Source organism: Dermochelys coriacea, chromosome 26 (genome assembly GCF_009764565.3).
Source record: "Dermochelys coriacea isolate rDerCor1 chromosome 26, rDerCor1.pri.v4, whole genome shotgun sequence".
Classification (NCBI taxonomy): Eukaryota; Metazoa; Chordata; order Testudines; family Dermochelyidae; genus Dermochelys; species Dermochelys coriacea.
Window position 1 is genome coordinate 2,041,557 of NC_050093.1, and position 26,180 is coordinate 2,067,736.

At 55.4% G+C, this 26,180-nt stretch overlaps 1 protein-coding gene and 1 long non-coding RNA gene across 4 annotated transcripts in view; both read left to right on the forward strand.

Moving 5' to 3' along the window:
- The window catches only part of LOC119848808 (G protein-coupled receptor kinase 5-like), a 65,245-nt gene that overhangs the window by 11,502 nt on the left and 27,563 nt on the right, over positions 1-26,180 (forward strand). The gene's annotated exons all lie outside the window — the stretch shown is intronic.
- LOC122457527 lies at positions 3,742-25,826 on the forward strand. Its single transcript, XR_006277083.1, has 3 exons — positions 3,742-3,916; positions 8,819-8,824; positions 25,817-25,826. It is a non-coding gene; the product is annotated as an uncharacterized LOC122457527 (long non-coding RNA).

Genomic DNA, 26,180 nt, shown 5'->3' on the forward strand with positions numbered 1-26,180 from the left:
GTGTGAAATGCATGCCACGGGTTCCTGCCTGCTGCTCAGGGGACAGGTGTCCACGTTACAAAAAATTCACAGCTGGCCTCTTGTTGGCTGACTCAGCAAGAGACCAGGACTTGACTGGAAGGAAGAGTGAGGAACCCTGTTCTCTCTCCCTGCCATGCAGGTGGAGGGTGGCCCGTCGGGGTGGGGTTGAGACATGTTCACTAGCGTGGGGAAAGCTCACACTGCCACTAGCTGCTGCGTCGGCCCTGCAGATTCTAGTCTGTTACACACACGCGCGCGCACACTGCTATCTGCCAAAGGCAGGTCAGAGAAATGAGCCTGCTACTTGGTGCCGAAGGGGGGAGGTTTGGAATACTTGTTAGTTCTTGAGGGCATTAGTTCCATAGTCTCAGGCTCGCCCTGGAGCAAGTTGTCTCCTGCCCAGGCGAGCGTCAGTGCTGTTGTGCCAGAGGAGGTGGAGGTCGGCGACCACAGTCCTCACCTTGCAGCTAACAAGGACTTCAACCTCCCAACTCTTTCTCCAGCCCTGAATTCAGACCAGCCTTGAGAGCCGATTAATCTGCCCCTGTCTCCCCTTTGGTCCCAAACCCTGCTTTCTCACCAAGGATGTTCCCTGTTCTCATGGATTCTGTACTGGGCAGTGCTCTAGCCAGGCCTGTCTCCTATGGTCAGCCTTTCAAAGGGGCTTCAGGCCAAGTTGGGGGAAGAGGGGGACATTCAAGGCCTCTCATGCTGCAGGCCAGGGCATAGGAAGCCCCAAACATAGAGTGGTAAGAACAGGCTGCTCTCTTCTGAGTGCTGCACTGAGTTACACAGCCTCATGAGCGTAGGGTGAATTGTTTCCATTGTACAGATGGGAGCCTAGCTCAGCTTGGGTAGGTACAAGGAGCCCCCCAAATCCATATTGATTTCAGCTGGAGCTAAGGGAGTCCCCATCTGGAAATCTGCCCACTTGCTGTGGAGCCTTGATATGGGGTTAGGTGTCGAGCTACATCGGTCTGAAACGTGGGGCCCCAAGTGATTTGCCCATGGCTCACTCACCGCGCCAGTCAGGGACAGAGCTAAACTAGAACCCAGGAGTCCTGACACCCAGTCCTGTGTTCTGACAGTCAGAGTTAGGCCAGAAGGGATCACAGATCCTGAGTCTGACCTCCTGGACATTGCAGGCCACCAGTCCCCTGTGCTAACCCAACAGCCAGAATGACTCCGAGTATTAACAGCCCCCAGGAGACGGGACGATGACGTGCCACAAGGACTTACTGATGGCAGGGGGGAATTTCCGTGCGAGGGGGAAGGGAAACGCCCTACAGTTGTGCGGGCGATAGCCCTCCCAAGAGCAGGGAGTCCATGTGCGAGTCAAACAGCTGATTTGAGATTAGAAGGTACCCAGGCCCTTGGCTTGGGTGCAGTGGCTGTCAGCACTGGATTAGGCTTGATTAAAAAACGGGGGCCTGCAACGAGAGGAGGCTAAAAGCTTTCGTGAATCTGGGCCCAATGCAACCAGCAGCCTGCAATGTAGGTGGCCACAAGGGCTGCTTGTGCCGCTCCAAGCTAGAGATCTTGCCTGTGTTCCCAATGCTCACTCCCTTGCTGAATGTTATCAGTTAGAGCAGCCTAGCTGCCTGACATAGAGTGTGCTGTATCCTGGAGCATGCCAGCTGTCGCAGCCCTGGCTCCCAGCTGCAGTCCACTCTACTTTCGAATAATGCTCCACGCATGCTCTCTGGGAGGCTCTCATTCCAAGGAGAAAACGTGCTGGTTTCTCCCGCCCACCCCCAAATGCCTGATGCAGCAGAGGTACCCAGGGATGCAGCCGCCCTGCAAGGACAATGGCTCTTGTTCCCTTCTCACCTCCCTGGTGCAAGCTCACACGTGGTCTTTGGAGAGAATGAACAACAAGCTTAATGGAGGCCAAGGAATTTTAGCTTAAGGACTCTTAAAAAAATCATTTAAAATATATACTCTAGAAGGCAAATAAAAGCCCCTTTGCCCCTGCACTGTGGTTTCCGGCACACATTGAACTTCCTGGTGCTGGATTTCATTATAGCTGCAAGAAGGGAAAATAAGAGAGCCAGCTGTCCCGCACTCCGCTTCGTGTCTGCGTGGCGGGATCACTGTGTGCTGCGTGCCAGGAACATTCTTATGGACGTCGCGGGACTGAACGGGCTTCTGTTGGAGAAGTCGCCCAGGCAGGGAGGAGCTAGGAGCGAGTTGTTTGGTCAGGTTGTGTAGTGACCTCTGCGGCGAGAAGGGGCTGCTGGGGCGGATGTGCATGCACACTGGATTACCCCAGTGTCGCGAGGGACAGGGAGCGATTGTGGGAACTCCTAGCGACATTCATGGTGGCTGTGGGCTGGGATCCTGTTTTGGGAGAGCAGGGAGTTCCGTGGGACGGAGGGTTCGCATAAGCGAGCCGGAGCTGTGTGTGAGATGCTGCCGGGGCTTTTAACTGGGTCACTCTGGGGCCGGGCGTCCACCCCAGGTGTTACAAAGCGGTGTTGGGAAACACAACCCTCCGACCTTCCTCTATTGCTCAAAGCAAGGAGCTCCTGGCTAGATGCGACAGCAAATGTTCAGGAGTTAGGCCCCAAAATCATGGGATTTTAAATAGGAATCAATTTTCTGGTCCATTTTGGGGCCTTTTTTGAGCCTTTAGGTCACGCTTGGGTTGTGGGGTTTGTTTTTTTTTCCAACTTTTCAAGCCAAAAACAAGGTCTAGATCCGTACTTTTCTTCTCTGTATGAAAGCTGAAATAGTCAGGTAAGCACCGGCTTTAAGAAAACTCCCCTGTTGCACCATCCCCCAGTAGGACAATGAGTTGGCAGCGGTGGGGATGGCTCGGCTCGGACAGGAGCAAGACCCAGTGCCCTGGAAGACTCGCGGTGTGGCAGGAAGCTGAAAGTTGCGCTGTGCGTCCAAACAGTTGGCAAGAGCCTACATGGATGGTGCCGTCTGTCCCTGCTCGTGCCCGCAACACAGGAAGAGACCACACAGGGACTCCCGAGGAGTCCAGGCAGGGAGAGGTGGTGAAGATGATGTAAATTATGGGGCGAGGGATAGCTCAGTGGTTTGAGCATTGGCCTGCCTAAACCCAGGGTTGAGAGCTCAATCCTTGAGGGGGCCATTTAGGGATCTGGGGCAAAAATTGGGGATGGTCCTGCTTTGAGCAGGGGGTGGGACTAGATGACCTCCTGAGGTCCCTTCCAGCTATGATATTCTAGGATTCTATGCCAGAGAATTGGCCTCCGTTTGATGCCAGAACCTGTTTGTAAGTGTTCCCAGCTTCCTCTCACCATTGTGAAGTGGCTTGTCACAAGGAGGTCTTGGGGAGGAATTTCAGTGCTGACTGGGGAGTTGCCTCGTTGCCCAGCCCCGGAGGGTGCCCTGTGTGTGGGCCGTGGGCAGGTTGGGAAGCAGGTGCAGAGGCAGTTATGGGAGATGGGGACAGGCTGGCATCGTTGGCTGGGCCGGGTGGATTCGCTAATGAAAGGCCCCAATCCGGCTCCAAATCTACCCCAAGTTCTGGAGCATTTGTACAGTGTCCGAGAAACTGGCCCATTCTCTGCCGATCCAGCCGCCTAGGCCAGGCATGCTCTGAGGTCATTATGAACATCCTGTGGCTGAACCCTCTGGGCTCAGGATCCAGTCTCAGCCCCAAGGGCCTTGGCTGCTCTGGGCTGGTGCTGCTGCCCTGATAGTCCCTCCACCAGGACATGCCTTATTTACTCTCTTTTTTTGTGGATTTTGTATTTTATTAAATACAGTTACACAAAGGAGGCGCTCATTTATTCATTTTCCTCACTGCGCAGTCTGGCATTTGGATTGGTGATCTTGATAGCAAGCTGAGCTGCTCGCTGTACAATTACCTTGCGGTTCTTGGAGGAACATTATGAGCAATCTCTGCACAATAAGACTTGTTACTCATCATCAGCACCTCAAGTTCTTTGACATTGTAGGCATTACAAACTGCTGTTTCAGCAGTTCCCCTCTTCTCGGACGCCCGAGCATTGCCTGGCCCTCTCTAATTGAGGTGTGTGCACTGCTCGGGAAGGAGGTCTGGCTGCAGCAACGTTGTTCGAAAATTCCATTGTGATTTAAGCTCATCTCCCTTTCTTGGCTGGCTCCGAGCCCCAGCCTCGTCCCTTGCCGTGGAAGGCTCCATCTGGGCCAGATCCAGCATAAGCCTTTCAGCGAGGGGCTCCGTTCCCTTGTCCTGGTCCCGGCGGGGGTGGGAGAGAGCTGGTGCGGCATGAAAGTGGAGTCGGAGAGAAGCTCAGCAAGTGCATCAGGCCCCTAACCTGTCTTGGTTTCGGAAAACATCCGAAAGGCAAACACTGCCGATGGGCCAGCGTGGGCAGAGCACCTACGGTTGTTTACCTTCTCATGGGGGGAGAGACGTTGCGGGGCGTAACCTGCCCAGCTCTTCTGCCTTTCCCATACAGGAGAGGGGCTGAAAACCCACTGGGAGCAGGGAGAGGCCAGTACCCGGAGTGAGGGCCAGGGGGGCTGGGGAGGAATCCAGGGCTGAGGTCTGCAGGCATTAGGGGATTGGAATCACTGAGCCCATCCAAGATATTGAGTCCTATAGAGACTAACCATATGCAGTATGCTCGCTGTGGTGGTCCCAGGAGGGATGGCATCTTTCCAGGACCCTGGGGAATGCGTGGGATGCCCTTACACAGCTACCCTAAACTTTGTTATGGGCTGGGCCCCACAGACTGCAGGTCCCAGCATGCAATGCACGGGGCCCATCAAAGCATGGTGTATACCAGGGCCTGTAGTTGCCATGGGCTGCACTCTCTCCCTTTAGGGGCAACTGCAGGTCCTGTCTGGCAGTGCACCGCCAGCTTGTTAGCACCTCTGCACACTGTGCTGGGCCTAGGTGGGACCCGTCTCCTGCTGTGGGCTGCATGGTCCCTCCCAGCTGGCTGTCAGGTGGATTTTAGGGGTTGAAATGCTGCTCCCTCTGTAGCTACTCTCATCCGGGTTTTGGAGCACTTGGGTTAATCCTTGCCAGCTCCTTGGGGGCCTGGTGGGGGGTGTCCCCATTTTGCAGAGGTAGAAATGAGACCTTGTCCAGTGACTTGCCCAATGGCATCTTGCGAGTCTGGAGCTGGGCTGGGAATGATAGCTGACCCCGCAGGCCTATGCTCTAGCCACTAGCCCCACAGCCTGACTTGGGAGCTCTCTTCTCTGTTCAGAATGCGTAGCTCAATCCTCATGCCACCAGACGTGGCTCCCTGCTGTCACAGGCTCCTGGGGAGACTCCAATGCTACTTGCTCCAGGTCAGAGGGTGTTGGGGCTGCAGCTGAATCCTGCCCCAAGGGCTGCAAGCGGAGTATTGGATCCTCCTTTGCAAATGCGCAGAGCTGTCAGGAGTCCCTTGGCCTTGCCCCTGGTGTTGTGCAAACACTCTAAAGGTCTGATGGCAGTGTTTACACTGACCTGTTTAACGAGGCTCCTCGCCTTGTTTTTGAGATGTCATTGAGCCGATCCTTGATGGCACAGAAGCGGATGTTGCCCTAGCCAGAAAACACGAGGACAGTCGATGTGCCACGCAGCAAGGCCTGAATGTTCTTTATAGCGCAGCACCACTGTCCCACGGTGACTTCCAGCCTCTTCTGGGGTCGCTGATTCTTCTTCACTTCCTAAGGACACAGCTTGGCCTAGTGCACTGGGCAGGCAGCACCAAGAGCTCCCAAGTTCTAGTCCCAGTGTTGCCACTGTGGGCCTTGGGCAGCTCACTTAACCTCTGTGTAAAACAGGGAGGGGATGAGCCCACCCACGCCCGTGGGCCGTTTGCTATATGTAAGTTGTTCTTCTCAGAGAAGCGAGACATGAGCTTGTGGGACTGGGAAGGAAAGAGGATCTGCAGTAACTTACAAACCTTTGCTGATGACAATTGCTGCTGTCAGTATCTAATAATACGGCAGCCCTTCCATAGCCCCTCTCCTGTCCAAAAGGATCCCAAAGCATTTTACACACCACTCAGCTGAAATGCAGCTAGCTCTGTTTGTGTGCGCGCCCGAGGAGATTTACATTTGCACACAGACTTCCCCCCACTCTCCAGCTTTCTTGTTGGAGGCAGACCGTCTCCTGTTTGTGTTTGTGCAGCGCCTAGTGCAGCAGGCCCTGATCCTGGCTAGGGCTACTGATCCTCCTACAATCTGTTTTTTTTGTGTACATTTAATGTCCATAGCAGAACAGATGGGCCATCTCTTCGGATTTTAGCTGGCGGAACAACAAAGTGACGCCCGCTGCCCTCTGGAGACGCATGGCTGGGGTAGTGCGCCACACGAGGGCACGTGCTGCGGAGCACGGAGAGTCACGTGGGGTCCTCCCTCTCCATTTTACGCTGCTGGTTCTGAGGCCAGCCAGGAGCGCTGCGCGGTGTCCTTTCTGAGAACAGACCATGTGCGCTCAGAGCTGGGTAATGCACATCAGTCATCCGGGCCCTTTCAGGCTCCTGGTGGGTGGCTGGGAGCTCGGAATGGAGGACAACGTCCTGAAGTCACTCTGAGGGCCAGTTGCACAGCAGCTGCCGTGTGGTAGGGAGTCACAATGAGTGGGGGGGTGTACCAGGCTGCACAGACAGGCCAATGGGGCGAGTGAAGGAAACCTGGCTGAACTCGCATCTCTGTTCAACCAGTGCCCTCAGTGAGATCTTAGCGTGGGGTTCCTGACAAACGGCAAGATGCTGCATGGCCAGCAGGCATGCATGCACAAGTGACCCCTCTGCGCAGAAGCTTTGGCAGTGCTCGTGGTAACACATGGCCTGGCATGCGAGCAGCATTTGTGTGGCAGATTCGCACGTGCCATGTGGGGATTCCTCCCTCCCCCTGCCTGGTGTGGATAGAGGAGTGCTTTCTTCAGCCCTCTGCAGCCGGCTTCAGCCAAGTGCTACAGCGGTTTCTAGTGAAGGGGAGCCTTTGTGGTCAGCTGCTTCAGGTGACGGTGTGTCAGACTGAGCAGCCCTCTGCGGCTGGGAACCGCTGCACCTGCCCAGGTAAAGCATCAACCTAGCCTCAGAACAGCCTAAAAGAAAAAAGCCAGGCGCTAACTGCTCTAGCAGAGCGCACGTCTCGCCTGTAGCGTATGATGTCAAAGCAGCGAAGTCACTCGCTGGGTTTGCAGCGGCTGAAGAGAATGTGCTCTGTGCTGCTACCCAGCTCTCACCAGACTGTAACTGATGACAGGCTTCCCCGTGGTTGAGAACAGACCTTCCCTAGCCATCTGCAGACCTGCGCTGGGAGGGCGCGGCTTATCTGCAACCCCCGCGTACTGCAGACAGGACCTTTCTTTCCCACTGCACCCTGGGCACCAGACTCCCTCTGGTGGGACCCAAATGATCTTCCCCCCTGGTCTTGCGCACAGAATGGTACTGGGATCCGGCTGCCAAGCTCCAGCTTCCTTGGCCCCCACGGTATTGCCTTGGCACAGCCGGACTTCGTCTTGGCTGGGAAAGCTAATTCCAAGCTCTGAATGTGCATAATTTCCTCTGGGCCATTACTCTGCCCTCCTCCTCCAAGATTCTGTCATAACCACGTCCTTCCCCTAACAGGAAAGAAATAAAACTTCATGTAAGGAACATTTATTTACGTGTGGGGCTGGCTCCCTCCCTCAGCCCCACCTTTTTTCTCCCCCGGTAGGTCCCGTCATTGCCTTCTGGGCTGCGCTTTGTTTGTGCCTGCGAGGTGCGTACTAGCTAGCGGAGGGCTCTCGCGTGCCTGGCAGTGTTTACGGAGCACAGAGGAGCTGAGCCAGCTGCTAGCATGCAGGGAAATGTGTCTCTCTCTTCCATCATACCTTATATGTTTCCACCAAGATGTATATCTCCTGGCTGCAGTTCTCCTTGGGCCTTAATGGCTGATCCCTCCTCCCCCTGTTTCCCCAGCCTTGTGCTTCGCTGCCCTGAGTATCATAGAATCAGAGAATCATAGAATATCAGGGTTGGAAGGGACCCCAGAAGGTCATCTAGTCCAACCCCCTGCTCAAAGCAGGACCAAGTCCCAGTTAAATCATCCCAGCCAGGGCTTTGTCAAGCCTGACCTTAAAAACCTCTAAGGAAGGAGATTCTACCACCTCCCTAGGTAACGCATTCCAGTGTTTCACCACCCTCTTAGTGAAAAAGTTTTCCTAGATCCAATCTAAACCTCCCCCATTGCAACTTGAGACCATTACTCCTCGTTCTGTCATCTGCTACCATTGAGAACAGTCTAGAGCCATCCTCTTTGAAACCCCCTTTCAGGTAGTTGAAAGCAGCTATCAAATCCCCCTCATTCTTCTCTTCTGCAGACTAAACAATCCCAGCTCCCTCAGCCTCTCCTCATAAGTCATGTGCTCTAGACCCCTAATCATTTTTGTGCCCTTCGCTGTACTCTTTCCAATTTATCCACATCCTTCCTGTAGTGTGGGGCCCAAAACTGGACACAGTAGATCCTACCAGCAGAGGCAGCCCTCTCTGGAGCCCTCCTGGCACTTGGTGGTTGCTCCAGACCCTCCGGGCATAACTGGTGTCAGATGGGCCACATGAAGGGGAGGGGAGTGGAGTGGAGTTTGCAAAGAGAAGAGACAGTGTGGTACAGGCTGTAGGGATCTGGCCTCTGGGTGAGGAGCCCTGGGTTCTATTCCAGCTTTGCACTAGCCTATTGGGTGATCCTGGGCAAGTCTCTGGCCTCAGTTTCCCCATCTGCACTTCCCTAACTCAGGGGGTTGTGAGGATAAATACACAAAAGATTATGAAGCATGTTTTGCTGTACTAATGGAAAACTATATAAGAGCTAAGTATTATTGTTATGCGGGAAAGGTTTTCTCGAGAGGAAGGTCTTGCAATATTTCCTAAAGATGGTTAGACTCTGGCTTCACCTGATCTCTTCTCAAAGATTGTTCCGTAGCCAGACCCGCTATGTCAGTGTCCAACTCTCTCTCTCTCTCTCTCTCTCTAATCCTACTGAGCTCTTGGCTTCAGTGTCTTGTGGCAATGAATTCCACATGCTAAGGGTTCAGTCTTTTTGCTTTTTTCAGACCTGAATGAATGCACGGCCTTTCAGTGTCCTAGATTATAAGCCCTTTCCCCTGGGGCACTGGCCCTCTTCTGCCCTGGGACAGGAAATGGCACATGCACAGTGTGATGTTGTCTAAGGGCTCGGTCTGCTGCTAGCTGTGCACAGTGACTGGGCAAAGGTTCTGGGGGAAGGAATCTTTGAGGAGGGACAGTTGATGTCCTTCCCCCGGCAGTGTCCAGCCTGCAGGGTTCCAGAGATGCACCTGCCCTTCATGGGTAGAGAACAAAGAGGCCGGATCCATACTCAATCCAGCTCCCTGTTTGGAGGGGAGATGCCATGCCGAGATGTTCCCCTCTCGGACAGAGAAGAAGCAGCACTAGCGGTTCTGTCAGAGGCAGGGTAGATGTCGGGGCTGCACGTTGCCAGCCCTTGGCTCTGATTCTGGGGCTCGGTGCGTCCTTGGCTTTCTCTCAGGCTTTCTCGATTCCATGTGGAGTCTGACTGGGGACAGACCTGTTCCAAAGCACGGGGCTGCTGTAAGCCCAAATTGAGTTACAAACTAATTAATGCTTTAGAAACTGGACAACAGTGGCACAAACCTAATGGGTGGCCCCACGAAAGCCGCTGCAGAGAGGTGGCCAGCCTGAGCAGTGGGGAAAGCCCCAGCGTGTCTGGCCGTCTCTCTGCTCTAGTCTCCCTCTGCCTGTCCCAAAATGAAACCAAGCTGAAGCCCAGGTCGCTCTGTGTCTCCTGGCTACATGTAGCTAGGGTGGGTGTGGGTCGGGGAATGCAATTCCTTTTTAAGGCAAGGAAAACCAGGGCAGACCCTGAGGCTGAACTCTCTGTCTCCTGGCCCCTCATGCCCTGTAGCCAAGGGATAGGCAGGATGGGCTAGTGGTTATTGCACTCAACAAAGAGCGGGGTTCTATTTCCGGCTCTGCTGTGTGACCCTTGCTGTGTGACCCTTAATCTCTCCTGTGACTCGGCTCCTTATCTGGAAAAGGGATGATAACCCTTCCCTGCCTCCCGGGGCTGGGAGCCTCAGCTGCAGGAATGAGTGTGAGATACTCAGTGACTACACCGATAAGGGCTGTAAAAGAGTCCAGGGAGATCCCAGGCCTGGGAATGGCAAGTGTCCCAGGGTTTGTTTTAGATTAGGGATTAAAGCGCCAGTGCAAACCCAGCTCCTGCCCGCTGTGGTGCTCTGGTAGTGTGGGAGCCTCTGGCTTGGGGTGTCTGCTGCAGTCCAGTGCCCTCGGGAAGCGGAGAGAGGCAGCTGCATGTAGCTTTCTCCGCTGCCAGGCAGCCTATAAAGTGCGTTGGGGTTTGAAGGTGCCGGAGAAACGTGTGGTTATTTTCCTACCCAGAAGATGAACAACCTTGTGGATCAGGACTCCTTGGTTCAATTCCCGTGTCTGTTTCTGATCTGTTGTATTACCTGGGGTGAGGGGAGTGAGCCCTCGCAGTTTCTCTATGGCCAAGAGAAACCTGGGCTCCTCTGTAATTGTATTTAGCTGTGCTAGTGACCTGTCCAGAGATTGGCATGAATCTACTCCCCTACTCCCCATCCCTCCAGTCTGTCTGATATTGGAGCATCGCTCCAAATTCCACCCACTGCCTGTAGGCAGGACAGCGAGGCCCCTTCCTCAGAGAATTGCAGTTCTCTTTCCAGCGCTTTTAATCAAAGCTTCACTCCACCCGCAAGCGAAGGTGCCTCAGCTAGGCCTGACCACCTTTGCTGTCCCCCTGCGTAGTCAAGCCTGGGCGCCGCAGGTCCCCAGCGTGCCGGAGGGAAAGCTGTCTGCCAACCCAGGTGCTCCAGATTTGTGGGTTTTCACAACCAGGAGGGTGGGAAACTCACATACCTCAGTGACAGCTGAGATTCTGGCCTCCTCCCATGACTCTGGGAGCAGGGACTTCAAGAGAAACCTGAAATATTGTGAGATATGTGATAGGCTGGTCATGCCAGGCCACACCTGTGGTTCCCCAGGAGCTCGCTCTGGCTAGGCTGGACAGATTCTCCCTTTGGGCTGTGTCTGGGGTTTGTAGCGGAGCTGATGAAAACCCCAAATGCAGGCGTATTCAGCTGCCTCGCAAGAGGCTGTGCATGAGGCTGCTGCACTGGGGGGGTTACGAGGAGGGCTGGGCATGGGGGTTGCAAAGCCAGAGCATCATAGGGGCTCACTTGCTTAAGGAGGGCTCCAGAAGGATTCGGGAGCCACGCTGGGGTGGATTGATTTATTACAGCCTCTTGTACGGCACCCGCCATAGCAGCTGGGCCTGTTGTGCCTACATTGAGACACAGAGTCCCCACGCATGACCCCACCTTGGCTCTGCAGTTCTAAATGGGGGACGTGGGCAGCAGCAGGGGAGATGCTCCAGGAGTAGGCATGCATTTTAGTAGGCCTGGTTCAGGTCAAATAATTTGGCCTGGGGAGGTTCTGCTCATCGCCCTGGGCTCTTTGTCTGCACCACCCAGTGTGCTGGCTCCGCTGGGACCCACAGCAGGGCTGCCCTAGGTCTCCTGACCTGATTTAAGCCAGGCTGCATGTTGGATATCTTTCCAGAGACCCTGCTCTCGTTGGGCTCCTAAGCAGGACACATCTGGCCAGCAGCCGGGGGGTGAGGTTCCCAGCTCTCTGAGTCGGGAGCGTGTCAGGCAGCCCTGAACCTGGTTGCTGTCCACATGCTGGGTGCTCTGAGGGTGTCCTCCTCAGGAGAGGAGAACGGGGATCCTCGCTGACACAGGGCAGCGTAGGGAAACATGTGAGAAAGTGACTGGGCTTGTCCTGTTCTGTGGCAAACCAATTAGCCAACATGGACTTGTTAATGGGTTTACAGACTCTGCCAGCTGGAGGGTTGACTCACTTGAGAAGCTTGTCAGAGCTGTTCAGGCACAGGCTGTGGCCAGGGCGCGGGTTGATTCCTTCTTCTAGCTCTTGCTGCTCTATCCCAGAGTCCCCCTTCCAGCAAAGGCCTTCTAAGGAGATGTTGGCTTCCCTCGGGCTAACAGCTAGGGGCCGGGGTGGGAGACTATGAGTAATGTGGCTTTGTGGCCTGCACTCCCTAGACTTCGCTGCCTTCTCTCATGCACACGCATGGGGGGTTCTCGCTCTGCAGTGGTACACAGGCACGGTGCAGATGTGGAGCAGCCTGGATGAAAGAGCGAGTGAGTCTTTCTCCCCTGGGAGCGCTGAGGGGGCGGGAGAGACATGGTGAGGGCAGATGTGGAACTCGGGGTGGGTGGGGAGATCTTGCTGTGATCTGGAAGGCGGTTGGGACAACTGGAAAGTGTGAGATCATTGCTTGAAGGGCTCCGGAACGCAATTCAACCCAGTCCCCAAACTCTGCCAACCTCTGACTGTGTCCCGGCCGGCTTGGCGCGTGGCCTATCGAGGCCAGCACTGTGTTCGGTAGGTGATAGTGCATTTCTGTTTGTAAACACACACCCTGCCCGCAGGTGCTAAAAATAATGCCCAGGAGCATAGTGCAGTGCAGTGTCTGCCAGTCAGGGGGGCCAGCCATGGCACAGTCATGTGTGGGTCAGGAGGGTCTGCTCCGGGGCTGCAGGCACAAGGTCGGGTGCCAGAGTGTAGTTTGGGTGGGAGGTCTGATGTCAAGGGGTTTGTTGAAGGCTGTTCCAGTGACTGGGGCATGCGTGGGATCTAGATCAGTACCATGATGGGACTGGTGCTCTGGGCCGTGTGTGGGGGGGGAGGAGCATGTTAGCAGGGGGGTGTCTCTGCCTGATGCCATGGCTTGCATGTGGGCTCATCTGGGTGGGGGACTTGGCTGGGTGCTGTGGGGCATGTGCACGGAGGGGGAATGCAGGCTGGTGCTGTGGGGGTGGGGTATTTGTTGGGGAGCAGGGGAGACGTGGCTTGGTGCCCTGGCTCAGTATCCATTTGCTGTGACCACAGCCCATGAACCATGCAGTGCAGGGTGGGCTGTCTTGGGCCTGACCCGCCCTGGCTCTCCCGTGGTGGTTATGCGGGAGCACGGAGCCACCTCTGGGGCTGATAACATGAGATGCCTTATTCTGGCTTATGGAGCTGCTGGCCCAGGAGCTGAGCAGACCTGCCTGCTGGGTCTGACTGGGGTGTGCTGGCCCAGTCAATTCCTTGAGCCCCTCCCTCCGAGGTGTTAGTTTGCCCCTCACGTCTGAGCTGAGGTGAGTGAAAGGGGTCGCTCTGGAGTACGTGACTACCGGTTTCCGCAGGCTGTTATTCAGGGCAGGCTAGTGCTCTGGGAGTGGAGCTGTATTTCCAGAGGCGTGTGTTTAGAGCAGGCAGGGCACATGACCCCATCTGGGTGTCACTCTGACTGCTGCAGGCAGGGATGGGTTAATAACCTGTGTCGATTGTATGCTGGCACGTCAAGCTGAGTTTACCATGTTTCACTTCCACGGGCCAAAGGACCCAGCAAGAATCCTGGCTGCCTTCCAGCTGATAGAGCCCGGTTACTGGCCGGCACTGTCCTCACTAGCCCAGCCTGCCGCGCATGGGGCATGGATGACACATATGTGCGGGCTGAGCTATGGAGAGCCAGCACTCAGGCAGAGAAACACGGGGGGCCCAGACAGAGCCCCTGAGTACTGCAGGGTGGGCTGGGAGCTCTGAGGCGTGTCTGGATTTGGTTCGCTTGCCCTCCCCAGCCTGGCTTGCGTCGGGTTCCCTGCCTTTTCAGGTGATCCTGGAGTCTGGAGTGTGACCTGGGCTGGGCCTGGAGTTGGGGGGTGTCAGACCTCGGGGAGGGGCTGGCTTGCATTCCCCATTGCCATGTGTTTTATATCCAGAAATTGGTTTCCAAATATTTTCCTGGAACAGCCCCCTCTATGTGGCTCAGTGCGGGTTCTCCTGCAAAGGGGCTGGGCCGGGCAAGGGGCTCCTCGCTGGCTGGCAGTGGCAGAGAACGGCGCTGTGCTCCCCTCAAAGGTTCCAGGGGGTTGAGTTTTCAGGCTTAGCGTGCGAGGGACCTGTGAAGTGCTGAGACCTGTCACTTGGGAAGAGGGGTGCGTGTGTTCACACTGTGTAGACTCTAAGACCAGAAGGGAGCGTTGGGATCGTCCCGGCTGCCCTCCTGCAATGCACGGGCCAGAGAGTTTCACCCTGGGATTCCTGCCCAGCAGCCAGAGTGTGTCTCTCTGAGAAAGGCACCTCTGCTCACTCCTACCCAGAGAGGTGAGCAGGAGTAGAGTGCGGGGAGAAATGCCAGGGTTAAAACAAGAGGGGGGTTATTGGCTTACATCCATTCGCTAATGCTTATGTAAATATTTCGAGGGAACTGGAATGAGCAGTGCAGGGGGATGGGGAGGTTGCTTTTAACCTTTGGCAAGGCAGCAGCAAGCTCCATTCTGCTTCGTGATGGCCCAGAGTGCCTCGTCCAAGCATTTCCTAGGGCTTTGCAGGTGTAACTGAGCCGCCTGGCCCCTCTGTGCAGGAGTGGGGAGAGAGACGTCATTGCTTCCCATGCCCCACTGCTTTGCTCACCAGGGAAATGCAGCCTTCTATAGCGTGGGACTGAAGCTGGAGGGGACTCCCTCAAGGGACTCCCTAGCAGCTTTCCAGGGCCCCCATGGTCTCCTCTCTCTAGCTGAGTGGGGTACTTGCTCCCCTGCACTGCCCCTCCTCCATAGCTTGTCAGGGGGATGGTGTCTCGCTCTTAGACAAACTTTCCAATCTCCTCTCAGTGACTCGCTTCTGTGCCTTTGTATTGGAATCAAGCAGAGGGACTGCCCCTCCACTTGCTTCCAAGGTGAGAGGATGGCCGGGTGGCCAACACCCACGCTGGGCTGGGGCTTAGGAGAACTCGGCTCAAACTCTGCCTCTGCCACAGACACCCCGTTTGACCTTGGGCAAGTCACTTAATGTCTCAGTGCCTCATTCCCATCCGTAATAGGTGGTGGTAATAACCCTCCCCCAGCCTGTGTCTGCCCTGTCTGCTTAGGTTGTGAGCTCTTTGGGCCAGGGACTGTCTCTGACTGTGCAGTGCCCAGCAAAACAGGGCCCTGATCTCCAGGCTGCTTTGGTGTGACCCTTGCTGGCCCTAGTGATCAGACGCTCTTGTTCTGGTCCAGTGTAGTGGCCCTGGCCCTAGCAGCTGTGGCAGTTTCCACCTAGAGAGAGAATGGTAGGGCCCTGCAACTGTGGTTCTGCGGAGAGAGAGGCCAGCGGGAGTTGGGCAAGGGCCTTGGGATCCACCCAAAGGGAGCAGTTGGAAGGGGGTTAGTGAAGAAGGAGGCGTAAAGAGTTGGCACTATGGTGAAGAGAGCATTTGCTGATGGAGCCGGACCGTGAAGGGAACCTGGCTGCGCAGGACACAGAGTGTATGGCTGGTGAGGTTGACTTTTGGGACATGGGGGCCTGGGGGTGGGGGTGCTGTCTGGGCATCTGGGGTTCGGGGGTGGCGCTCCAGGTGAGGAGCTGTCATTCACGGGTGGGCTTCTTGGAAAGAAGGGTGGCCAGTGCAGCAGCGAAGGGAAGGGGCATCACTGCTGCATAGGAGGGATGAAGCTAGACTTCGTAGCCAGAGAGAAGAGGGGTTCATTCCCTCGTGGCCGTGGCACAGCCTGTCGTTGACAAATTTCTCTTATTGTGATGGTAATCTTACAGTTTATTATTCTCCTGAACGAGCATTTGACGTTACTTCATATTATTTATGTTCTTGCCAAATTTCTGGGTTTTCCTTTATAAAGTTTAAAAATGGAAGGTTCTCCATTATCTTGGTTTGCCGCTGCCTCTCGTTGCAGTAGGCACAGCCAGCCTGGGTCACTGCCCAACTCTATCAAAACGTCCTCTTGGTAAGAGGAGAGGATGAGACTGTCCCCTCTGGATGGCGGTGTGAACCTTGCCTGAAGCAGCAGTGGCCAAGAGATTGCATGTGGGGTGTTTGGTTTTTAAGTAGCTGATAAGCCGCTCAGTGGACCCCTGGTGAAAATGTGGGGAGTGTCGATCCGTTTGCTAGTAGCGCTAAGTGGGGCCCTTAGTCTGAGGCCGTGTCTTTCCTGGTTTAAAAAAAAAAAGTGTCTTTGATATCGGGGAGCTAACTAGTGTACACGCTATCCCGAAGTAGAAACACAGGGAAGACAAGGCGCTTTGGTTTTACTGAGAGGCAAACTAGGTGAGGCCAACCCCAGGTGGGGAGATGGCGCTGACCTCACCTCATTTCCACTATCGCGGGTAAAAACACTCTTCTTTAGCAGTGACGACAAGGCCTTGGAGGTGGCTGAGAGCTGAATGGGCCAGAGAGGAAGGTCAACCTGGCACCTTTCAACAACCACGCAAAATTCAAACTCAAATAAAAGTGAAGGGAAAGAGGAGGAAACGGCGACATCTTGGCAAAGCCTGGCAATTGCCACCCTTTCCATTTAAAATCAATTTAAAATGCATGGAACAATGTAATTTTATTATAACTCCAGACGTCTACATACTTATCGTGGCTTAGTGCTGACAACAGAAATGAAGTATGACTAGCACTTAATAAGATTGTTATCGAGCTTGATTAAAACATAGGGGAGGAATGGCCTGGAGGTTTCAATTCCTGTGTGGAGTGAAAGAGGGAGAAATCTGTCCAAGAACCAGCAAATGCAAAACTCTTTGCTGTCTCGAATCAAAGAAAAGCCACCCCCGCACCCAGGCGGTAGATAACTAGAGCTGAAAACCACAGGCCAGAATTCACCAGCATGGTGCTTCTTGTTCATATTGCCCTGTGTGATAGGAGCTATTCTTGACTTGCCGAACTTTGGAGCCTCTCTGCTTTAGTCTTTCAGAGTAGCAGCCGTGTTAGTCTGTATTCGCAAAAAGAAAAGGAGTACTTGTGGCACCTTAGAGACTAACAAATTTATTAGAGCATAAGCTTTCGTGAGCTACAGCTCACTTCATCGGATGCTTCAGTCTGAGTCCCACTCAGATGCTGCTGAGCGATCTAAAAGAAATAAAACAGGGACTTGCTCCATAAAAGCCACTTGGAGCTAAAGAGCCTATTAACTGACAATAATTCCACTCCCAGTCTCTGTGTTGGGCGCCCACCTCTGGATGTCAAACCAGCTACTGGCTGATTCTGCCATTAACTTGGGGCTGTTCCAGTCCTGTTGGTTAAAGCCAGCAGAGAGACCAGTTAGGGGTCTCAAGTCAAAGCTCTTTCCCATTATTAATGAATTTCGGACACAAATGCTTTAGGGATCATTTTCCTCTCCTGATTATTGCCCGGATCAGAAACCTCTTGTCTGAGCAATCACTCAGCTTTAGATCTGGTCTGCACTTAAAAATTAGATGGACCTAGCTATGTCGCTCAGGGCTGTGAAGAAGTGTGCGCCATGTGTGATGTAGTTAAGCCAACCGAAGCCCCAGTGCAGCACAGTACGGTCAATGGATGAGGTCTTCCATCCACCTCGCTACCACCTCTGGGAGAGGTGGATTAACTACAGAGATGGAAACCCCCCTTCTGTGGATGGAGGAAGTGTTGATGCTACAGCTGAGCCACTCTAGTGCAGCCCTACCCTGGGACTAAAATTCTGAATCTCTGTACGAGGCTGAAAGAGTGAGTGGTTCAATATCGGCAACTCTAAGTGAAGGAGGAAATGGAAGCTCTGGTGAGTAACTTGCAGGGGCCTGGAGCCGGGACACTCCCCCCCCCTCGCAGCCCCCCATCCGGCATGTTAAACTAGTTGTGGATTATTCATGCTGAGTGGGAGGCTGCACACAGAGCTAGCGCTACCAGGCTGTGCAGGGGGAGAAGGGGTGGAGCTGATGAGGAGGGGAGCTGCAGAGACCTTGACTATGGAGTGGAAGGGTCCTGGTGGGCTAAGGGATGGGCATGAGCAAGTGGTGAGAGGCTGGCTGCTCTGAGGAGCGGAGCCTCCATCCCACAGGCTGCATCCACACCTCTCGGCCAGAGATCCCTCTGGGTTGGAGAGTGTCCGCATGGACAGTTGGCTCTTCTGTGTCTCTACTGAGCCTGAAGCGATGGGGATCAGCACGATAGGCTTGTCTGTGAGATGCGGTGCCCTTGACGTTAGGAACTGGACTGAGATCCCGCAGGACACCACACAGCGTTGTGTATCCCCAGGCTTAGGAGTTGGGGAGCTCCGTGCCAGCGTGTGAGCCGTGCCCATGCTGTGTGCTAGAAGAGAGATCAGGAGAGCTGCCCTGGGGACATGCCTTGCGATGGGCTGCCGCTGTATGGGGGAGTGGGAGCCGGCTCCTGTTCGTAAGGGGGGCAGAGAAGGGCCATGTCCCTTGGGCCTCTTCCTCTAACACCTCTCCTGGCGTGAGAGTGTCCGGCGGAACAGCCACAACGCTGAAGTGTGTGTTTGCACACATGCAGTCTTTGGGGCAGTTACCCATGTCCCCAAGAGCTTGGGACCCCAGCTTTGGCCACAGCTTCAGACAAGGAGGCTGGGGTCCTAAGCCCTCGGGGATGTGGGTAACTGCCCCCACAGAATGCAGGGAAACTGAGGCGGGTGTCCGTGCTGCCTGAGCAGTGCCCGCCGGCTCTTGGTTCTGCTTGGCACCTCCTCAGCCGCTTGTGTTTGTGCGGGGGTGGAGCTGTCCCAGAGTCCCCAGGTGATGCTCTGGAGCTGCTCCCTAAGAAGCCAGGCAGGACTCTGGGGAAGTCTCCTCTCTGGGCGCAGCCTGTCTGCAGGACACACAGCTCACCCGGCTCCCCCCCTTCCTGGGTCTGACCTCGGAGCATCCAGCATCCTCTGCCCCTCCGTGTGCTTCCCACAGCGAGTCCATCCAGGCGGGGTCCTGGGGAAGCCAGAGGGTCCTGCCCCCCAACTCCGCAGTCAGATGTGACTCTCAGCCAGCCAGTAAAACAGAAAGTTTATTAGACGACAGGAACATGGTCTAAACCAGACCTTGTAGGTGCAGAGAACAGGACCCCTCAGCTGGGTCCATTTTGGGGGCAGGGAGCCAGACAACCCCATCTGCACTTCACTCCATGTCCCCAGCCAGCCCCAAACTGACTCTCTCCAGCCCCTCCTCCTCTGGGCTTTGTCCCTTCCCCGGGCCAGGAGGGCACCTGATTCCTTTGTTCTCCAACCCTTTAGCTCTCACCTTGCAGGGGGGAAGGGCCAGGCCATCAGCTGCCAGGAAACAGGGTGTTGGCCCTTCTCTGTGTCCAGACCCCTGCACACACCTGCCGTCTAGGGCTCTGCAATGATCATACACCCTTATCCCACCCCCTAGATACTTAAGAACTGCCTAGGGGAAACTGGGGCACCCCCACACTATTCAGAGGAAACATTAAGAACAGTCCCACTTCATCACAGGGGGTGAGCTTGTGAGGGAACAAACACTGTGCAGGACTTTGAGCCACGCTTAGCCCTTCCCAGCAGAAATTCTAGCAAGGGGTCACTGCCAGAGTGGGGGGTTGCCTGTGGTGTTTAGAGCCAGTTCAGCTAATAGCACAGGCTTTATCGCTGCAAACCCAAACATCTGCAGGGTGCAGTGGAACAGGCAGAGTCCTCGTGGGGAGCCAGGTGCAGGGCAGGTGGGGAGCGTGGCCTCTGGCAGGACAGGGATCCATTGCTCTTAGTCAAGGAGGGCAGAACAAGGCATCAGAGGCTGCCCTGGCAGCAGGGAAGTTTAGGTTTGGGGATGGGGCAGGCCTCTGGTTCTAGGAGCTGCTCCATGACAGATGGGACAAGCTGCTGGGTTCTGGTTTCGTCCTGGGCTGCCTCCATCAGGGAATTTAGGGACACTGGGAATCGTCCCTGCTTGGGTTGAGGGGGTGAAGTGATGTGGCATGTTGGGGAAGGGGTGGCCCTCTCCTCATGCTAATGACCCAGTGTTTGGGTGGCTTTGCTGGGTCTTTGGACCCTGCTCACTTGGCTAGGGCAGGCAGCAGCAGTGGGTTTGCTTGGCAGCTGTTCTGCCAAGCCCTCTGCCACACCAGAAAGCCCATGATATCCCGTCCTGGAGGTGCTTGACTGTGCCCCTAAGGCTGGTCCAGGCACCATCCAGGCACGTCCGTGCAGCTCTGAGCATGGCAGGCTCCCTGGGGGGTTAGCCTGGAGATCAGAAGCCAGCGTCCATGACCCGCGGGGCCCAGGCTCTTTCTCTTACTAGCTGGAGGAGTCTTCCTAGCAAGCAGCTCTACGGCTTCCTTGGGTGCCAGGGAGCAGAGTCTGAAAGGCCCGTGTCTGCCGCTGCCACTCTTTGGATAGGAGCTGGAACAGCATTTGTCCCACTCTTCGATGTGACAGTGTGGGGTTTGCTGGCCTCGTGAGCCAGTGAGGGGAAAGGGGCTTCAGTTCTCATCGGCACCAGAAGCCTGCTTCCCTGGCTTATTGTTATCTGGCGTTTGCCAGCAGCCTCCAGGAGTCCCAGGCACCTTCTAGCAGCGAGCACCTTTCAGCTGCCACCTCCTAGGCAAACAGTGGCCATGGAGCTACACAGCCTGGCCTGTACCTGCCCTGGTCTGTAATGCAGTGGAGCAGCCTACAAGTCCAGCTTGCAATGCTTCGGCTGGGAAGTGGCATTGAAGGCTGTGGCTTTTGCATTGGGCTCCTTTGTGCTAATTAAGAGTGGTCCTCGGGCTGCCAACATGACCTCTTGGCTGGACAAAATTTGGCCTAGAAATGGCCACTGGCCTAGAAACTGAGCAAACAGCCAGTGCTTTGAGTTATTGACCTGTAACTTCTTAAGGGTTGGGAGTAAAGGGGGGAATATTTGGGGTTGGTGCCCTCTCTGCCAAAGGGCACTGCCTCGTCCCTCATGTGATTCCTGCTGCTCAGCACAGAGTTCTCGTTTAGCTCATAGACTCTTCTAGAGGTTGTGCTGGAGGGTTGTGCTTGGTTGTCATGTACCTGCTGTTCTTAAGTCTCCTTGCCATCTATGTTGCTTCACCTGGCCTGGTCATGGGAATAGCTTCTTTGTTCTTTGGACACGCAGTCGTATAGTAAACAACGTGCTCTATTTGTGTTATCTCTGTCCGGTTTCCTCTTGACAGTGATTCCCATTTTCCTAAGCAGCTGCTGACACACCACCTGAAAGCTGTTTGGAGCAAAATCCTGCCAATGTAACACATCTCGGTGCACACATCACACCTGCATTGCTGTGTTTCCAGTGATGTATAATAACCTGAAACTACCAGCAAATTTCTTCCGCTTCTCTTACAATGTGTCTGTAGAGCAACTAGCACAATGGGGCCCCGATTGCAGCTGGGGCTGTTAGGCGCGACTGTAATACTAATGAATAAGAGAGTGCATGGTCTTGTCTGGAGGGGAACCCCGACCCATTCCTGCTGAGTTTGAATTTCTGAGGTGGCCTGGCTAGAGAATTATTAGCTCAGAGAAGTCTATAAAAGAAGATAAAGAAATAAATCCACACGGGAAAGTAGGCAGTTAGCCAGGGTTATCCAAGGCCTCGTCACTTTAATAATCCATATTAAACAGTTTCTTCAGCGGCGGCGTACCAGCCGCGGAGGGGCTGGGCAGGAAAATTCCCCTTCGGTTTCGGGCAGGTATGCTGCAGTCTCTCCTCTGCTTGGCGCATCAGTGGCACTGGGGCATTGTGGGAGGTGTAGCCTTGCTGTTAGCGGAGGGCACTGGAAGAGCGGCCTGGGCCCAGGTGAGGAGCAGGCATGTCTCCCATTGGCTCCCGGGGGAGTTCTGGGTGCTTGGGACTTTGGAAAACCCCAGCTGGTAAGGTGGGACCTGGCACGTCTCTGGGCTGCACCTCTGAGTCTGTCCCCACCTGGCTGCGCAGCAAACCTGGGTGACCCCCAGGCTCCCCGCCTTGACTGAGCAGAGTTCAGATGTCCCGGCTGCTGGGGAAATCCGTTGTGGCCTCGGGGCGCTCTGGAGGCCAGTGGTTAGTGCTATATGGGGAGCAGGAAGCCAGTTGCTAGGTCACATGGACTGCGTGATCAAGGGATTCCACATTAAGGAGCACTAATTGCCATGCAACCACTTGACAGCTAATCAGCTGCTCTTCGCCATGGCAACCGTCGTGTACACAGCAACATTGGAGCAGTGGCATTTGCAGGCCCTTGGAATTCCACCCTGGGTCCCGTCAGGCCCCAGAAGGGAGGGTATCCATGGTGCTGCCCTGACCGTGACAGACAGGGCTGGGGTCCCAGTGCTGGCCAACGGGGTCCCTGGCCCTGGGAAGCTCTCACCAGCTGGCTGAGACCTTGGCTCTAAGGAGCAGGCTGAAAGCAGCAAGTTAGCTTAGCATAGCGTGGTCTTCTCCCTAGCCAGATGTCCGCAGGGCGGGAGAGAGGGGCAGAGGGAGCAGGAGGCCCCTGGCCCCAAGGAGGTTTCTAAGAACCCTGCAGGGGTAAAGCAGATGGTGACTTCTCTCTTCCTTGGGTCTGTGGCCTGGACAGCTGAACCCTCCTTGGTCTGAGTTTTAGCAGCAGCTTAATAACTGGTGGTGCTGGCAAAGACTAGCGCAGGGCCATTGCTAACTGTGTCCTGTGCCCTAACCCTAACCCCCCAAGGCTTTGCACAGAATGCCTGCAATTCAAAGAGCTGATGGCTGGGTGTAGGATCCAGCTCCTTGGACCGCAGAGGGGCAGCTGCCTGTACCAGCTGGGGGCAGAGCATGTGAGTGCTCCTGCAAAATGCCCCCATGTTCCCTGTCGTGCTCTCTCCACGTTCAGGACTTACTAGCCTTCCCCCCCGGGAGGCTGGTACCAACAGCAAGTCCCCGTGGGAAGCTCCTCTTTGCCGAAAGGAAGCGGCTGGCCAAGCACTGAGTGACGCTGTCCTTTTAAGCAGGACTGAGGGGAGATGCAGCCGTCCTGCTGCTGCAAGTGAGATCTGTGCCCCGGGTGACTGGCCCCCAGCATGAACTGTGGGGTGAAGTCTCTTCCCTGGCACTAGGCTCCCAGCTGCACTTGCAGAGCCCATCTCCCCGGGCCAGAATGCTCTGCCTGGAATCCACCGGGCAGCTGGCCTGGCTGCGTGTCTGCTGCAGCAGGGAGGAGACCCGCCCTGCATCACGCAGCTCCTTGGAGCACGCTGATGTGGCGCTCTCCGAAGGGCTCCTCGGGGAAGCCCTCGATCAAGCCAACAAGGATGTTACTGATCTGAAAGCGGCTTTGCCTGCTCGTGGGAGAGTTCCGGCCCGGCCATTCACAGTTGTCCTTGGAACGCAGCTGCCTGGGGAATCTATCTCCAGCCGACACCTCCACCCCCAGTGCTAAACACTTGGCAGAATCCACCTGCAGGCTCCTCGCCCCTTCCAAATGAGAGACCATCGGCCCGGCAGCCAGCGCCCAACCGCTGATCCCAGAAGCAGAGTGTGAGTGGGCATCTCCAGACAGCCAGTGGGGCCTTGTCCCTCCTCTCCACTCCCAACCCTCGGTGCCCAGGATGGGACCAGGACTCCTGCAAACCATTCGTATCCTGCATGCTGCTCACCACCTGTTGCAGAGTGTGGTGCGCTGCCCTGGCATGGGGTCAGCTCCAGGGAGCAGCTAGGATCGCTTTTCCGGAGGCTTTAGAAATAATGGGCCGGATGACTGCCAGGAAAGGCTGGGGGCATTTATTGTTAGTTCCGGTTTGGCTGGTTCAGCAAAGCTACTTTGTTCCTGTCCTGTTTGGTGCCACAGCAAAGTCCTGCTCCAGTGTCCCCCTCTGGCACTCTGAGCTATCCCTGTAGCCCTGGTTTGCTGCCTGGCTGTCTCTTAGCTTACCTCAGCTAATAACTCAGCTGCTGTGCGTGTCCGCGAGGGGAATAATGTCCCGATACTCTGCATTAAAAGCTGAGTGGGATAAAACTGCCCCTAGCAGCCACCCTGCACTTCCCATCACAGATGGCTTTGCTCCTTTGGATTTCCTCTTTGGTGGAAAACAGATGAGTTTCCTCAATATCCCAGGGCTCAAGGATGAACTCTTCAGCACACCACAAATGCTAACTGGGAAGCTATGGCGTCCACTGTTCCCCCAGCTCCTGAAACCACATTGGAGCAGAGAGATGGGGGACTCTTTTTCCAGACAGAGTGTCTACCATGCACAGCCCCATTGGCTGGGAACAGAGGGAGGCGAATTAGCGTAGCAGCAGAAGCTGGTGTAATTCCTGCATGGTATTTACTGCCAGGCGTGGGGTTGCTCCGCTGCCCAGTTCCAGCTCTCTGACATTTGGCCTATTCATGCATGAGGAAGTGAATTGATTATGGCAGGAAGTTCTGCTGGACCAACTCCCTAGAGGACTTGGTGAAACATGGGTCCTCTGGGGCCTTTGGCTAGGAGTCTGCAGACAAGACCCCGGGATTCTGTCAAGCAGCATTGTAGCGGGGTCCTGGCTTCCTGTTGGCTCAGCTTGACGTAACTGGACCTTTAGATGGCAGCTGGTCAACGGTGGAGATTGTTATTGGCTGACAACCAGCCCTGAGCAGCCGGAATGAATGCTGATGTCAGATCCCCACTGGGATTACTTCATAAGTGCAGGGCATGTGTGCGTGCCTATGGAAAGAAAGAGTCCATAGAAACCCTTCAGTGATCCTGAAGGCTCCCCAAAGCTCATTCCTTTTCCGTGCTTTAAGGAATTTGCCTTGTTTCTGCACGCAGTTGTAACCGCGAATTGGCTTGTGAGCAGAGTGGGGGCGGGAGAACTTTTGCAAAATTTCTGGAAAACTTACAGGGGTCTCCTGGGGCGGGCAGGGAAGGGGTTGGCTGGGAGCTCCCAGCTGTGCGGGACCCAGGTGTGAAGTGAGCATGGCGGGATGGGTTCTTGGTCTAGTCCTTCCTGTTGATGTCACAGCTGGCATTGACTCACCCCTGGTTTGCAGACTCAGTGGCAAGGCCAAGGACTGACTGGGCCATGATGTTTGAGCCCCCTTGGGGCTGTCGAGGGCAGGACGAGGCCTGCTGGTGGGACAGGGACATGCTGTACCTGTACAAAGGCCAACCCCCTCCCAAAGGCTACATGGCAGCTGGCGCTTTAGGCATCAGACGTGCCAGCCCTGTGCAGCACCCTGCAGGGCAGAGTGGGAGAGAAAGGAATGGTGCCTTTCTGGGTAGTGGTATGCAATGCCGTTCGAGTTGCCTGGCCCTGATGCTCTCAGGCTCCTAGGGCAAGTTCCAAGGTACTTGCTCTGTGTCTGCAGCCAGTAGTTGGGCCCAGGAGCTGCCGGGCGATAGCACTGGAGTCTCGCAGGCGCAGCTCTGCGGGTGGCTGCTCTGTCTGGGGCGGGTGTCTCAGGCCAGGGTCCTGCAAAGAGCACTGCAGGTAGGGAACTCCAACAGCTGCTCCTCGCTCGCTCTCCCTGGGGGCCGGGGCAAGGCCAGGCTCGGCTGCCCTCCTGCGAGGGAATAGCCAGCAGACCCATCCTATTGCCGTAGCTTTGGGAACCTTAAAGGCACCCGTGATAGGATGGGACTGGGCCACTGCCCATGGCACGCCGTCCAGTAACTCCATAACGAACAAATCCCAAATGCTGCTGTTTGAAAACTTCTCCCTGCCGAGGAGGGCCCCATGGTGAATGTGGATGCACTCCGCCCAGGCATGGTGGGTGCTGCGTCGGGCTGGGAACATGTCTTAGGGCTGTGTCTGCAGGGTTCTCCCCACTTGGGGCGCTTGCAGTGGGGTGATCCTGCAGCGTTCCCTGTGGTCCCCCCATGTTCCCCCTCCCCCCTTTCTGTTTTAAATGCCAGGAATTCCCAACAACAGATGTTGCAGCGCCACTGCCTTGACACTGTAGGAAGGGATTTCGCAGCACTTTACACTTTCTGCATGGATCATTTGTGTCTCCCTCCCTGGCAAGTTGAGAGCTCTGCTCTGGATCTTGAGGACTTACTATTTATTTGCACCAGGGAGACCCTGTGCTAGGGGCTGTACATTTGTAGAGTAAAAAGACCACACGTCCCCACTGAATACACTCCCAGGTTCCCGGTACTCTTCTCCAGAGCCCCTGCTTGATCTGCAGAACTGGGACAGAGAGGGGATGCCAGTGGGGCGAGGAACACATGGCTTGTGGCAGACAGGCAGCTGCCAGGGAGGCTGAGCATGTTGTCTGTCCCCTGGGGAAGCATGCCAGGCCATGAGCTCATTCCTCCAGAGTCAGGCCTGCATCCTCTGCACACAGATGAGGGCAGATAGCAGCCAGCAAGTCCCGGCCGGGCAGGGAATGGCGTGTGGAACAATAAACCAGCCCAAGAGATAAGGAAACCAGATGGTTATTAACAAGCTAGCGCAGAGGACCGGCATTGTTCTTGGAGG